Genomic DNA, 17,212 nt, shown 5'->3' on the forward strand with positions numbered 1-17,212 from the left:
TTACTTCAACAAAAATTCACTTACTCTTGCTTAATAAACATAGATACTAATTGTTAATACCCTTAACTACAATAAAATGTTCAAAAAGTTCGAAATACAACAAAAAAATAATAGCTCAAAGTCTTGATGACACCATACAATTTCTAATATACAAAAGCTACTAACCAATTTATATGCTAAGCAATCCCCTTGTATATGTTTGTTTCACATAAATCCATTAGAAAATGTCTGATGTTTTGGTAATTAGAAAGCAATACCGGTATCCTATATACTTCTGTTTTATGTGGAATACAGCTTTATTTCCGGATAACAATAGCATACTAAATGCTTTAATCAGAGGATAAATCTAGCATAGATGTTTCTCTATGTATGAGTGATTCTACAGGCTGTATTTCTATCAATCAAACATAGACTGAAGTGGAACATAAGAGTACACTTAAATGAAGTGATTGTCATAGCATCAACAATTAAAATAATGTGTCATTATAATATTATAACATTGAGTGCAATATATTATTGATGACATAATTGATGATATGAATATAAATTTATTATTGCTACCGTTTGCATTCATTTGAATGAAATAAGTATGATGCTTCAACAAATTACACTTTATATAACAAAAATTGAAATGATATATCGTGCATGATTAATACTTATATAACAATCTATAGTTCCATTATAATTTGTTCAAATGTTGAAATTTGTTGAGACATTGATTATTTATTGATGCAACTGTCATCAAGAAACATTGCAAAGCGTAATCGAAAATTCGAAAATGTTTCCCGCTGGCCGTGCTTGGTTCATAGAAAATTCGATTAGTTTGATTTAATTGATGCATGTTTTTTTAACCATCTAAAATATAATCTAGTGATTTATATTGACACTGTTTTGGTGTCATTAAGTACAAAACATCCCCCAATTTTGAATGTTTTGAAACTTTAAGATATAATAATTCTTTTATTTTATTTTGTTTTGTAGCTAGTACATAATTTTTTGACATTAGTTAACGTACTTGGGGTTTAATATATTTGATAAATGCAGCTCAAATGAAACAAAGTACAGAAACATGCACGAATAAAGATGCATGTAACAAACATTGAATTGGCTACAATATTTGCCAATGAAAAAAAAACCGTCAAGATAGTCATCATAACTGTTATCAATGACAATTAAGTAAGATAGTTATTAATGTGAACATAAGCATTTTAACGTACTCTACCTTGACAGCACATGTACTTTAACTGTTGTTTTTATTATTGTTCAATGTCATTTATTTGGCAATGTCTAAGAAGCCACTTACCGCTGGTTACTCAACTCAATGTTAGCGGGTCTGTCTAATAGTACAAAATTACTGAATCAGTGTAAAAAGTACCATGTTATGACATGTCACAAACATTCATTTCCTATTCCAAAAAAACGAAGAATAAGTCCGTGTAATAAAGATTAACAATTAAAACACTAAACATCTAACTATCAAATTACGATCGTACAACGTTCAAAAATGATATTATATTGTTATCCGTTACGTCTTATTCTTATAATGACAAGGATAAATGTACAGTTTGTGTTATTGAAATCCACCTGTACACGAATGTTCATATGAAGCAGTTAACATGGAGCCAGACACTTGTTCTCCTAAATCAACCATACAATTCAAATTCCTTTCTAAACGATGCACTTCAAGTTTAACTTTGATTTTGGCGATTGAACCCATGTACCATCTACTACAAACTATTTATGCATGAATAAATAAATAGAGAGATCTCTTTGTGGAACTTCACATAATTTTATGTTTATTTTTTTATTTACTTTATGTTAATACAATACATTATGGCATCTTGACAATCATGCTGCACATTTAACTTTGAGAAACATGTCTGTTTTTTATGTTGAAAATAAAACTACCCTTTAACAGATTTATGTCTATCAATTTTAGTGTAAAATGAAAAGGAAACCAACGTACATAATACATCAAATCCTGTTCAAACATAATTAATGATTCAGGATCAAGTTTTTAATGTTTCCACCTCCGCTAAAATAAATAACTAAAGGCGATATTAATTTTCTACCGATACCCTCCGTTTTTGTTATGTTTTCAACATACATTTTGCTAAATATATCATCTCACAAAAACTAATGAGGGGAGTTTTGAATTTTCATCCCTGTTTTCTCTAACATTAGATATTTGAGGAATCATAAGAATCTTAGATAAATGACGTCATCGTGCGCAGGCACCCCATTTAAACTTATAAAAGGCTCTAGAATAATCCTGATTTGAGGCTTTCGATTCATCAGTTTTTGACATGGATTGTACTAGTGCTGTGTAAAAACTTGTCAATCTAGCTGATTTGCAAGTTTTAATTTAAACAGTACCAGGTGAACACAGAAATGTATTCGTTTTGTATCTACTTTGAAACAGTTATTTACCTTCGTGTTTAGCTGAGCAAAAATTAGGGTGCGGCATAACATTTACATATATGTCATGTATTTCTTTTTTGTAAACTCTTGTTGTAGTGACACCCGTCAAGCCACGTGATACATAGTTACATTTAAGATGCACTATTATTATAATTAAGTCTTCAGTTTCAAGTCCAGTGTCATAACACGGAAACAGTTACAGCTTGGAAAAGAGAAAAGTAATCACCTTAGTTCAGTAACGGGTTTATTCCTATTAAATTTAAAAGAATTTAACCCCCTACTGCACTGAGGTGACGAAGTGTTTTGAACATATAAATGAACATTTACTCGTGCTTCACTTGGTCGTTTGTTCCTTTAGTCTGAACACATATTGGTGTTTATTCGTTTATTTATTCGTTTAATGTTTTGTTCAGTGCTGTTTTTAAGTTAAAACATCAATATAAAACATGTAGCGATTTTACAAATATACTAATGAATCTGCAAAAATCATTTAATGCGCAGAACTCTGAATACATCTAGTAAGCAGATATTAATGTTTTCTTGACAAAATTCAATAAATGTTATGAAATTCACCTCCAACAGATGTGTGTATTTTAAGCATTCTGCTCTTATCACACTAAATATTCCCTTCTAGAAATTCTTTAAAGGCATTGACATTGCTTTAGATATAATTCCTTCCCCAATTGTACGTTTTAAAACCAAAAAAAAATTAACTTGGGTAACGTTTTCTATTCCGTTCATTCACGAGAGTCAAAAGGTACAGTTTAATTATTGGAAACTTGATTTATTGGTGATGTTAACAAGTGGTGCTGTGAAGTTGTTTTACTAATGCAACGCATAATTTAGCATTCTCCTTTTAGATGGTTCAATACCGATCATTTAATATTACAGATGAAGTGACTCTTCACTAGACTCGATTCTTTCTTTCTGTTCAAATTTTATTGATTTAAATTTTATTTGAATTAAACAAGCTCTATTTATATTTCTGATGTTGTGTACAGTAAACATGTAAAACACGTGCATTCATTTATATTTCTATTAAAATTCCAGATTTTATCACGCTGTAAGTTCTCTGCACCTACTCATCTATTGGCATTATATTAACAGAAACAGTTTGGTAGTTTGTAACTATGCAATTTTAATTCTGGGCGTTTATAATTTGTTTATTTGCAACACAGATAATTAGAAAATCAGATTGATGTTGTATTCCTTTGCTCCTTTAAACCATGTATTACAATAACAAAGCTGGACATGTTTAATATAAAAGGTAAATGCATTAACGACAAACCACATTAGATAACCTTTTAAATATTAATTAGTTGAAAATGTTCACTTAATTATGTTTTATTGATAATAAATAACAATATGTATTTCCTGTAAATTAGATGCTGACAATGATATTTCAAATACAATGATCAGGTAGTGTATGCGTGACAGGAAACTTGCATCAGTAATTGTAATTGTATGTTTAAGTAAAATTGTAAATTTCTAAATTCTTATAGTAGTTAACTTCCATGTTTTTTTCCGAAATATGGTGATAGGTAAGACCTCAATGATTGATTCAAAAGTGCTTGGAATTCAATAAATACACTTTTGGTGGTATGTACATAATGTTTATCTTGATGGACCGATGCTCATCTCATACATGTATCAACTTTATACATGTGTTAAACGTCATGAAACAGGTGTTAATACAATTCGTGAACTACGTAGCAATTAAATGCATTAATATCATACTTAAAGTTAAGCCACGATATCATACTAAAAGTAAACTATGACGACATTAAGCATTGAATCAAAAATCATTTTTACCAATAAATAAACAACACCGGTATCAACAACTACATGACGTAGTATTACATTGCAAGAATAAGGAAACAACTTTCACATTCATTAATCACTAGCTTTACGGGACGTTATTATAGTAATGTTGATTCTCTCTCACCTTTATACGTGCATATAATTATTTTCCTCCTGTCAATTAACTTCAGAATACCTAACACTATACCGATGTCACTTTAAATTATCGCGATAAAATGTAGTTGACATATTTCTCAGATATGTGTTGCTTTGCTACAGAGTGAATTTCATCCAAGCAAAAGGTGCTGCTCTCTGTCTTACTTGGTAGTTTATGTTTATTATATGCACACAACTTTATTAATACGTTTTACTATGAATAAATATATATTGTTTTAAATTCTAAAATTGCACTTTTTACAAAAGTGAAGAGCAATTATGTAATTAACTATCAAATGATTCTTAGGTATTAGCTACAAGAAATCAATTTATGCAGGAAGCGAATTGTTAGCAAGGACAAAAGAAGTCGCAATATAAGTCACGTCGTGCGTGCTGATCAGCTCTTTTTTCCATAAATGTTTTTTTTTGCACCGTTCATTTAAACCGATCTAAAAAAATTTATACAAATATACAAGATCTTCCAAGGAGTAAATCGTTTGATAGAATAAATATCATGATAATGATAATGTTTCAGAATTAACTTTATCATTTTACTTTTGACCAATATTTCATTTACAGTTAACACGACATTTTCAATTTTAATTCAAATTGATATTTTTTGTTGTTGTTGTTTTCTTTAGATTACAGATAACAACTTCTACAATTTTAACTTTTTCTTGGTCATTAATAAAATGAATATAATCAAAATAAACAAAAGTAACAAAACAATTTCGATGTAAAGCACTCCCCTTGCATATGTTATTTCATCAGAACATGTCTGGTATTTTAGTAATAAAAACAAAATACTGTCTAGTGGAAAATTACTACTATGAATTTAAAAGTAGGGTTTCTGCACAAGCTTTAGAAAGTTTATTAATTTGAACAAAGTAATTTTTTTCTAGAATTCTACTGAAGCAGGAAATTATTGAAAAAACCTTCCTGGAAAAGTAAAATTACAGTAGGGTGAACGTTTCGGTTGTCAAAAATAGCGTTTTTCGTGCGTCCGTTTTTCGTGTAACGTGCGTGCGTATAGCGTGCAACGTGCGTTTGCTGAAACGCTTTCTCAAGCGTGCATCGTTTACAAGCGTTTAACGTTTATCGTTTTCCGTGTATCGTTTTTCGTTTATCGTGCGTCTGAAAGCGTGCGTTTCTTATTCCCAGAAACGTTTAGCGTGCGTCTGCGTTCGTCTAAGCGTTTTGCGTCTGTTAACTTACTATTGAGAAGTAAAAGAATATCTTAGATATATTATGTAAATTTCTTGTTTCTTAAACATGTAAGAGATGTTCTGTGTCCCTGTCAAAGAATAGAAATATTATATAAAGAAGTATTATTGTGATATTTACATTAAAGTTTTAAAGTTTGTGACCTCGCGGTGAATACTGGTCAGATTTCTACATGCTTTACGCCGAAGATTAATTAGTTTTAATCCTATTTTACATACGCATAAGATATAATTACTAATTAATTGCAACATTTTTGATATTCAATTCAGCAAACAGGTGCTTATATGCGTACCAATATATATTAGATATGAAGTTCGTCAGACATCAAATGATGGTAATCAGACTAGCACCCCACCCCCTTTACAAGTTCATCTTCTGACTTTTCATCAAAGACTGTCCGAATTTAATTTTTAATTTAATTTAATTCTATCCGAATACTATTTAGGGTGATAATTTTAGACAGTTCCTTCCTATTTTTCTTGACAGATTTATATTGATATGTAACAGCCTGGCAGGGACTCGAACCCCTGACACTCGGAATACGATTCCGCGGCTCTTGAGTTCCTCTGAGCTATTCGGCCGCTTACACGTTTTACTTGTTTAAATACTGAATAGTTATAAACCTACTGTGTATGCAAATATTTCTTCGAATTTCCCAGGGTTACTTAGCATTGTGAATTAATTTCTAGCTGGGCTATACAAATGTATGTCAGTCACAGGGTGACCTGACATGGACTCGAACCCGTGACCCTCTAAATACCGTACCGCAGCTGTACCGACATTTGTTAATAGTTTCATTATTTGTACATGTATAGTGAACATTTTAATAATTATACATTGTACATTGTACTATTTCTATATTTTTGTACAAATAAAAATAGCTAGATTTTTTTCTAGATAAAAAATTCTATGGTGGCTAATATATACCATGTTGTACATTTTAGACATGTAATCACAACAGACAGGCTAAGCCACCCTTTACAAAATTCCCCTATCTGACAGCTCATAATCAAGTCATAGACTACTATTTTTGTATGTGGCCTGGGCTTTTACTGTTCACTTACAAACCGTATAACACTGATAGCGAACAGATGCGCAGGCTGGTCTGGATCCATGCTGGTCGCAAACCCATTATGTTGGTTTTATCGTGACGCGGCTCAAATATATCTTAATCTTATATGAGGTCCATAATATAACCCACTTTAATAAACATATATAGCTTTCTTGATTTTTTTCCTGTATATTATCTAAAATCACTTTTACGGTTTATCAATCCGTAATCATTACTTAACATAATACCCCTTTGAGATACCCGAGATGAGCCTGTGTCGCCCTTTGCTAACTTAAAAGTATATAACCTTTCCATATATAACCATATAATTCTTTGAAGATTTTTAGATAGGTATGCTGTAGTCCCAAGTCACTTGTTTAACTTCCCTCAAGTAAGTTATAAACCTCATAACTGATAAAATTCTAACTATAATATACTTAAATATCACCTATGTATTTATATAAATTTACAAAAACCCATTTTGCATACTAATATATCTTTTGGGACCTGTACAATTTCAATTGATTTGTAATTTTAATTTTCCTACAATATCAATTTTATGCTTCATAGGTAGGTCAGTTCATTTATTAATTAAAAGCTTTAATAAGATGACTTAAACAAGAAGATTTCAATAATTGTCCATGAAAAATATAAATGTTATAGTAAATTCTATGTGGACCCCAACTATTAAAGAAAGCAGTGCCACATAAAATGATGATACACCGGGTAATTTTACCTTAAACTTAACCTCTTAGGAAATGATACAGAATTTTTTTTATATAACATAAATCTATTATATTAATTAACAAACATATCTAATTGACTAAAATAAGGTAGTCCTAACAAATTTCATTACAAAATATGAGAATTATGGCAAATCTCCTAAGATGCCTAAATGTCCAAGATAATGCACTAAATCACTACAAAATATGAAAATTTTATCTAATTATAAGAGCCTTGGAAATTAAACAAAGCTATAAGAGGAACATTAATCTATCATATTAATTAACAAACGTATCTAATTGACTAAAGTAAGGAAGTCCCACCAAATTTCATTACAAAATATAAGAGTTATTGCAAATTTCCTAAGATACCTTACTGTCTTAAGATAGAACACCAATTCACTACAAAATGGGGATTTTTACCTTATTATAACAGCCTAGGAAATGAAACAGAATTATAAGTGCAACATAAATCTATTATATTAATTAACAAGCATATCTAATTGATTAAAATAAGAATATCTCAATAAATTACATTGAATATTCAAAAAATTATGGCTTATTTCCTATGATGTATAACTATACAAGCTAATACACACTAATTCATTAAAAATGGGAGTAATATTACCTGATTATAACCTCATGGTAAATGAATCAAGTTATATAAGCAACATAGTATTATTATATTAAGTTATACCTACATCAAATTGACTTATATAAGAAAATCCCAACAAATTTCATTGAAAATTATTAAATAATGGCTAATTTTCTATAATGCCTTATTAATAACTTTACCACACTAAATCATTGAAAATTTGGGTAAGTTTACCAAGTTATAACCTTCTGGTCACTGAAACAAAGTAAGTAAAGCCAAATAATGTTATACTATCAAGTAACTACTACATCTAATTGACTAAAATAAGAAAACCCCATTGAATTATATTGACAATGAAGAAAGATAGGGTAAATTTTCTATGATGCCTATTTGTTCAAGCAAATACATTACATCTTTAGAAAATGGGGGTAATTTTACCTTATAATAACCTCTTAGGAAATGAAACCAAGTTAGTAAGGCAACATATTACTATAATATTGAGTAACAATTACATCTGTTTGATTGATATGGAAAAAAGTCCACCAAATTTCATTGAAAAATAAAAAAAGGTATGGCAAATGTCCTATAATGCAGACAGAGGGGTTCAGATCCACTATCAGTAAGGAAGTGTTCCCTTCCCCGTCAGGGGACCATTACTTGCATGGTATATGGAATCACAAAAAAGATACTGTAAAACTGATTTTTTCATTTTTACAGCTCAGAACTGTTCACTATTGAGGGGAGAAGATGTGCAAGCAGACTGATAGCTTAGCCGGTAGTCAGCTTCGACACTGTATTCAAGGGGTCCCTGGCTCAAGTCCCAGTCAGGCTGCATATTTTTCTCACCCTTTGACATTTGACTTCCAACAGTTAGTAATAAAACAATGTGAAATTGGCCTTGAAGTTTCATACCATCACCTATTCCAAAGGGGATTGTGATGGATGGTATAAAACTCAAAGTCCTATTTCACATTGTTCACTGTACCCATTCAAGGACGAATTTCAATAAAGCAGGGGAATATGTAATGGTTCCGAACTGTTCACTATATAGGGAGATGATGCGTAAGCAGCCTAATACAATATAGTTCAGTCGGTTGAGTGGCGGAACGGTATTCCAAGGGTCCCGGGTTAAAGTCCTGGTGAAGCAGCACCTTTCTTTTTTAACTTGTGACAGTAACAAAAAAGGAAGGTATTAGGCATTTAATGTTCCTTAATAATAATATAGCATATTATAACATATAGTGCATAAAATGTCAATAAATTTCAATTTCAATACTATGAAACATATTTTCTGATGCGCTGCTCTTTTGGTAAATCCATATACTTTACAGTTTACACATGATTCACAAATTATTGGAGTCCAACACTCCTCCCCTCCTGGCACTTATGGATCGCGGTGCATGAGGTTGACAAGTTTCTCCATTTTCCTCATTTTTTTCTCGCTTACAGTTTCGGGCCCAAAATAGAAGTTTATTCTTAATTATATACTTTAATTCAGTAAAATTTCATTAGGCTTTTCACACTTCTATAATCGTTCTTATCTGTTATATTAAAACATATTTTATCAATATCTTTTTATGGAATTTAATTTTTTGAAAAAAAAAAGAATAAATATATGCATGTAGTTTTACAGCTGATAATTTTTTCAGAACTCATATAAAAAATCAAATTAATATTTATTTTCCCAGGGAAATTTCATAATATGTTATATCACCGAAAAGCTTTTTTATATCAATCATGTTTGCAAGGATGTTTTATATTATATATATTTAAGAAATAATATATCCCAAACAGTGATTTTATCGCTCAATAACATCACTGTTTGGAGTTCGGATGCGAGGAATTATATCACGAGGGTGTAGCCCGAGTGATATAATGATGCACATTCGAACGACAAATAGTGATGTTATCAAGCGATAAAATCACTGATTTGGATATATTATTTCGATTCTAACACGACATCAACAAATAAATGTTGCCGTACTTGATAGTTAAGCAAATTTGCGCCTGATTTGTTTCCGTACTTATTTTCAGCGCGTCAGATTTTAGTGGTTACGTCACGTGTATAATGATTACGTCACATGTCTAAATAAAGAATGTCAAACTGTGCATCTGTTGCATAATAACACACACTTTCTGTTCTTCTATGTTCAATAGGGTAAATGCGGGTCATGTTAGAATATATTATAACCCATAATGCATGGTATTTATTATATATATTTATCAAATTGAAAAAAAGGTGGTTAAAAATTGAGGTTGAAACTTTCAGGGCCGAAACGTCCAGGAGGTGTAAAGTCCTGAAACATATAGATTTAGCCCTTGTCTGGAAAAAATGTTGGGCTGCCGGTCTGCAATGTATGTTTTCCTTTATTTAAAAAGGTCATGTATTAATTTCGTTCGCCTGTATGTAAATGATTTGATAATTTGATCGCTGATTTGCTAAAGTTACTACCATTCGTTTTATTTTGTTTACGCCAGAAGAGGTGTCGAAGTAATTATTATCTATCTAAGAGATTCCTGGTATAAAGCAAAGTATTTTTTCAGAAATGTGCATAAAGACGACCCTGTTAAATCATTTTTAATGCATGTATTAGTGCTTGATGGCTTATAATTGCAATAATCATTTGTTTCGGCTGCCCGACAAAATATAATATTGTGCCAGGTTGAGTGCATTCGCGGATTGATATCATTACAGCTCTAACCTGGGACATAAGATAAGTTAGTTAACATAAACCTGTTTAAAATACATGAATGGCTAGCTATCATTTAATCAAATCACTAAACGATCTAGCTAAAGTTGTTAAAAATTTATATGATAAGGATATTTTATTAACGTTTAGAAACGTTTTCTATTTTGCGTGCGTATTAGCGTGCGTATATCGTTTAGCGTATTTCATTTTGCGTGCGTCTGCGTATTTCGTTTCATAAAGCGTGCGTGTAACGTGCGTTTGTTTAGCATGTAACGTGCGTGCATTTTTTCCGGAACGTGCGTTTTGCGTGTAAACTGGAACATTCACCCTACTGTATCACATACACAAAATAAAGACCGTTAAAAGAGAAATAAGAGTAGTTTTTCATTTACGCGCCTATAGTATAACGCTAACATTTAGCGCGTCTTTACACAATGTTTGTATAACGCTAATGACGTCACTTCAAATTATATGCACGGATGTGCAATACCTTATTACTGAGTGGCAAAATCGGCACCGGTGTGTGATAAAGCATATTAATACATATTAAGCGCATGTCAATAAATTTCAATTTTAAGTGATATGAAAAATATTTTCTGTTGTGCTGTCTTTGTAAATCCAATAACTTAACATGATGATGATGACACAACCAGTTTCCTTATTTTCCTCATTTTTTTCCTCTCGATTACAGTTTCAGACCTAAAATAAAATTGCGTTCTTAATATTTATACGGGGAAGTCAAAGACCGGGCCCGCGAAGCTGCAGGTCCGGGCTTTGGCTTGCCCGGCTATAGACTACACGTGAATATTTAAAAGAAAATCAAATAAAAAACAATTAAAAAATATATAGAATTCTATACCTATCAATGAAATTTTCAGTGTCAGTTCTAGTCGGGCGCCACCATTTACAATGTATGTCAATGATAATAGTATTCCGATAACGGAACAAATCTCAACTTTTCGGATTAGTAATAATCGTCGAGTGTTCCGAGTGAAAACGGAAGCGGTGTATGTAATATCGAATGACACCTTTAAAACGGAAAGAATGAAAGGATTTTTTTAACGACTTCCCCGTTCATAGGCTTTGCCTAATTTCATATTATATACTCATATATTGTAATGCCCTAGAAATGTTACCTTTTTTAGTGATTTCACTGGATTTCAGTATTGTTTATTTCTACTTTCACTTTCGTTTTGAGAAGCTTTTACTGGCGACAACACAGTAAATATTGCGGTGTCCCAATGAAACATACAGGACATCAACTTAAATCTACGTATTGTGCCAGCAATTTAATCATTCTTGATTCTGGAAGCTTTTCCTTTAATGTTATCCATTTCCCTTAATGTTATCCGTGGTAGAATCCTGTGTTTTTAATCTGTTTTCGTGACTTCTGTCAAAATAGTTAATTCCTTTATTTCACACTCAAGATTATATAGTTCGATTGTTTATGATGCAGCCTCACTTAATATATAGATTTGCCTCTTAAATCCATCTGAATTTAATTGTTAGCACTGTATATTTATGAAACATTGCAATGCATTTTCAATGTCGGCCATGTTGGACTATTACGTAGAGATTACGTAGTGAACGCAAGGGATAGTTCTTTATCCGATTGCGCATAAAAAGGAACACGTTACCCTAACTATTTTACTTTCGATATTAGCGCATGATAGCTTATAAATATTTCTAAAAATCATTTGTTGAGGCTGTGACAAAAATTAATTTCGGTGCTAGGTTGAGTGCATTTCAGTTCTTACATAAACTCGTTTAAAATACATTTCTAGCTACCATATATATGATAATCAAAATTTATCACTAAACGATCTACATGTAGCTAAAGTTGTTAAAAACTTAAAATGATTACGATATTTTAATAAAGGTTTAGAAACGTTTTCATTTTGCGTGCGTTTTAGCGTGCGTATATCGTTTAGCGTATTTCGTTTAGCGTATATCGTTTTGCGTGCGTCTGCGTATTTCGTTTCGTTTTGCGTGCGTATAACGTGCGTTCGTATAGCGTGTATCGTGCGTTCGTATAGCGTGTAACGTGCGTTTTGCGTGTAAACTGACACGTTCACCCTACTGTATAAGGTTAATATTTATAAACCAATAGCATCAAACCGACAATTAAATTATTGAACGATTTAAGCAATATCATTTTTGAAAAGTGACCCACTACGTGAAGTGAAATTACTTTTCAATTAGTAGAATAAGTAATTAACTTTCACATTCATTGATCACAATCGTTTCCAGACATACATTTTGTAGTTAAATAGGACTGTATAGTGCTGTGTTGTCTCTCTCTCCCCTTTACACATGTACATAACTTCTTCCTCCTCTCAATTAACTTTAGCATAGCTAACACCTTTCCTGTGTCACATTTGATTACCCTGATATGTGTTATGAACAACTCGTCATATTCTTAGGTATTTTCTTTGCTTTGCTGTAGAGTGAACTTTGCAATTTACGTGACACATATAAAAAATGTAAATGTGTTACCTTTTTGCTTTGAACATTTCACAATAATTTATTAATACGTTTTTCTAGGACTAGTTGAAAACATTTTTGTATCAATTATTTTGTTTTACATTTTAAGCATTTCACTCTTTGAAAAATGTGACGAGCAGTATTATGATAAACTATTCTAAAGTATATGTTGTCAAATACTCATTTTGTACAGTAAAAAATACTTTTTGTAAGCATTCGGTGTCATTTTGTTGACAATCGTAATTAGAATTGACACGTGAATGCTGACTTTCCTTTTTTTCCAAGATCTTTAACTTGTCAGTGTAAAATGGAACACGTTGTTTAAATTGATAAAAATCCAGGTCAAATGATAATTTTTTAAATTCTAAAAAGAAACTCTTTTAATGAAATCAATAACGGCATCATAATTATAATAAACAACTCTTATTAATTATGAACTCGGTCATTCTTCTTTTGAAATTGCTAAAAGGCAAACGACATTTTAAATTGGATTTAAGAAGCTATTTTGAACGATTTAGATTCAAGTTTATAGACATGATACTATACCGTTATGTATTCTTTGTAAACAATAGAAGTTGATTTAATTTGACCCATCTTTGAAAGTTAACAACAAATTACGTGAGAAACCTATTTGGATATTCACAACCCGTTGACCAGAATTCTTTTAACAACTTCAGAAACCTTCACTAATTCTTGCTCAATAAACATAAATGAATATGAACAATTATATATAAATGTATATTGAATACTACTTACTACAATAAGAACGTTTTAAACAGTTCGACATACAATAAAATAGATAAATAGCTAAAAGTCTTGATAGCACCATACAATTCATTACATATAAAAGCTACTAACCAATTTATATGCTAAGCAATCCCTTTGCATATGTTTGTTTCACATAAATCCATTATAATATGTCTGATATTTTGGTAATTAGAAAGCAATACCGGTATCCTATATACTTCTGTTTTATGTGGAATACAGCTTTATTTCCGGATAACAATAGCATACTAAATGCTTTGATCAGAGGATATATCTAACATATCTCTTTCTCTATGTATAACTGATTCTGCATGCTACATTTCTATCAATCAAACATAGACTGAAGTGAAAAATAAGAGTACCACTTAATTTAAGTGATTTTACTAGCATCAACAGTAAAATAATGTGTCATTATGATGTTATAACTAACAGACATTGAGTGCTACATGTATATGATATTGATTACATATTGGTGATGTTTATATAAATTCATTATTGCTACCGTTTACCTTCTTCTGAATGAAATAAATGTGTTGCAACAACAAAATGTATTTTATATAACAATAATTGACATAATATATCGTAGATAATTAACACTCTTATTAATATCTATTGTTCCATTACAATTTGTTCACATGTTGAAATTGTTGAGACGTTGATAGATAAACTATTGATGAAACTGTTACCAAACAATAGTGCAACACGCAATCGACAATTCGTTTGTTTCATGTTGCCCGTGCTGAACAAATTGAAGTGCTACCATTTCAATTTATCGATCATTTTAAACGTGAGGCCATAGGATAATCTGGACATATACAGATAAGATAATCTTTACAACATAATTATAATCTATTTTCGTGTCAACAATCTTTGAAATGATAAACCTCTCATTAGGATTGTGCCTTTTTTCAAGAATAATTCAACTTATTGTGCACACGCCGTTACACATAATAGTAATCTATATTTTAACAAGAAATCAGAAATGATAAAAAAATCAGCAAATGAACTTTATTAAGTGTCTGGCTTGTGAGTACAATTGTTTAAAAATTCAGTAATTATATTAATGTCCATGTGCCCCAAATAAGCATAATTTGTATTACTTCTAAATAAGCATAATTTGTATTACTTCTAAATAGGCATAATTTGTATTTCATAGAAAATACAATCAGTTTGATTTAATTGATAAATATTTTTATTGACCATTCTAAAAAAAACCTAGTGTCTAATATTGACAAATATTCGGTGCCATGAAATATAAAACATCCTTATATATCCCTTTATTTTGAAAGTTTTGAAACTTTCAGATATTTATGATAAATTAAATAAATAATTCTTTTATTTAGTACATAATTCTATGATCATAAGTTAGCGTGCTTGGAGTTAAACATTTTTGATAAATGCAGTACTTATCAAACGAAACAAAGATCAGAAGCGTGCATGAATAGAACTGAACGTGAAAACAACTTAATTGGCTACAATGTTTGCCAATGAAAAGATTTGCCAATATATTGTCATCATAATTGTTATCAATGACAATTAAACAAGCTAGTCATTCATGTGAAGATAAGCAGATAAGCATTTTACGTACTCTTAACTTATATCCTTTACCTTTAACTATTTGTTTTTATTTTGTGTTCTGTCATGTATTTGGCAATGTCTAAGAAGCCACTTACCGCTTCTTACTAATCAAAAGGTAAGCGGGTCTGTGTAATAGTACAAAGCTACTGAATCGGTATTAAATTTTCATGTTTTTACACGTCACATCCAATCACTTTGTGTTCCAATTATGTGGAAAAAGTCCTGTGTTAAAATTAACTAAAACACTTAACACTTAATTTTCAGAATAGCAGTCGTACAACGAAAATGATATTTTATTGTTATTTGAATCCGTTACGTCTTATAATGAAAAAGATAAATGTACAGTTTGTGTTATGGAAATCCACCTGTACAAGGAGGTTCATATGAAGCAGTTTACATGGAGCCAGACACTTGTTCTCCTAAATCAACCATACACTTCAAATTCATCGAACCCATGCATCATCTACTACAATATAATATAATAATTATGATAAACAAGATCTACAAGGAAAGGCGGCGTTCAATGAACGCAGCCCCCACACGATCCAGCAACAAGAGCCAGTGGCAAGGAGCCCATGAGGACCCCAAACAAAACAGGACAGGACACAAAGAAGAGCCTAAAAAACTATTTATCAATTAAATATAAATAGAGAGATCTCTTTGTGAACCTTCACATAAATTTATGTTGTTGTTTTTTTATTAACATGGTGTAAATGCAATTCATTAAGGCATCATGGCAATCATGCTGCACATTTAACTTTGTGTAACATGTTTGTTTTTTATGTTGAATATACAACTACTCTTAAACAGATTTATGTGTAGTGCCTATCAATTTTAGTGTGTAATGATAAAGAAACCATCATATCCTTTTCAAACAAAGTAAATGATTCAGGGTAAAGTTTTTAATGTTTCCATCTCCGCTAGAATGAACAAACAAATGCAACATTAGTTTTCTACCGATACCTTCTTTTTTTGTTATGTTTTCAATTTAGATTTTGTTAATACATGTAAAGCACCTCACAAACACTAATGAGGGAAGTTTTGAATTTTATCCGTTCTATTTCTACTATGAAACAGTCATTTCCTTTAATGTTTACCTGAGCAAAATTAGGGTGCGGCATATGATTGACATATATCTCATGTCTTATTGCGTGCATGCTCTTGTCGAAGTCACACCCATCAAGCCACATGATACTTAGTTACATTTAAGATGCTCTATTATTATAATTAAGTCTTCCGTTTCCAGTCCAATGTCATAACACGGAAACAGTTACAGCTTGGAAAAATGAAAAGTAATCACCTTAGTTCAGTAACGGGTTTATTCCTGTGAGATTTAAAAGAAGTTAACCCGCTACTGAACTAAGGTGACGAAGTGTTTTGGACATATAAATGAACATTTACTTGTGCTTTATTTGGTCGTTTGTTCCTTTAGTCTTACCACATGTTGGTGTTTATTCGTTTATTCATTCGTTTAATTTTTGTTTGTTCAGTATTGTTTTTAAGTTAAAACATCAATGAAAAACATGTGGCGACTTTACAAATATACTAATAAATACTGGTAATAACATTAAAAATATAGAATTCTGAATACATCTTGTAAGCAGATATTAATGTATCCTTGACATAATCCAATAAAATATGAAGCTTACTTTAACATATTCAACTCCAACAGATGTACGTATTTTAAGCATTCTGCTCTCATTACCCTAAATATTTCCATAGCCTC

The 17,212-nt window shown here is 31.0% G+C and overlaps 2 long non-coding RNA genes across 3 annotated transcripts in view; both read right to left on the reverse strand.

Moving 5' to 3' along the window:
* Window positions 1-17,212, reverse strand: part of LOC132724015 (uncharacterized) — a 97,306-nt gene that overhangs the window by 48,082 nt on the left and 32,012 nt on the right. The window contains exon 1 of one of the 2 annotated variants that reach the window (XR_009624830.1): window positions 166-370. The exons of the other annotated variant lie outside the window; for it this stretch is intronic. This is a non-coding gene — a long non-coding RNA (uncharacterized LOC132724015). Of the gene's footprint in view, window positions 1-165; window positions 371-17,212 lie in introns of those variants that run through there. 2 annotated transcript variants of the gene reach the window in all.
* Window positions 6,088-12,747, reverse strand: LOC132724006 (uncharacterized). The gene is made up of 2 exons (XR_009624829.1): window positions 12,223-12,747; window positions 6,088-6,172 (listed from the first exon to the last, which is right to left on the reverse strand). It is a non-coding gene; the product is annotated as an uncharacterized LOC132724006 (long non-coding RNA).

Source organism: Ruditapes philippinarum, unplaced genomic scaffold (genome assembly GCF_026571515.1).
Source record: "Ruditapes philippinarum isolate M1 unplaced genomic scaffold, ASM2657151v2 ctg530_1_1_1_1, whole genome shotgun sequence".
NCBI lineage: Eukaryota > Metazoa > Mollusca > Bivalvia > Venerida > Veneridae > Ruditapes > Ruditapes philippinarum.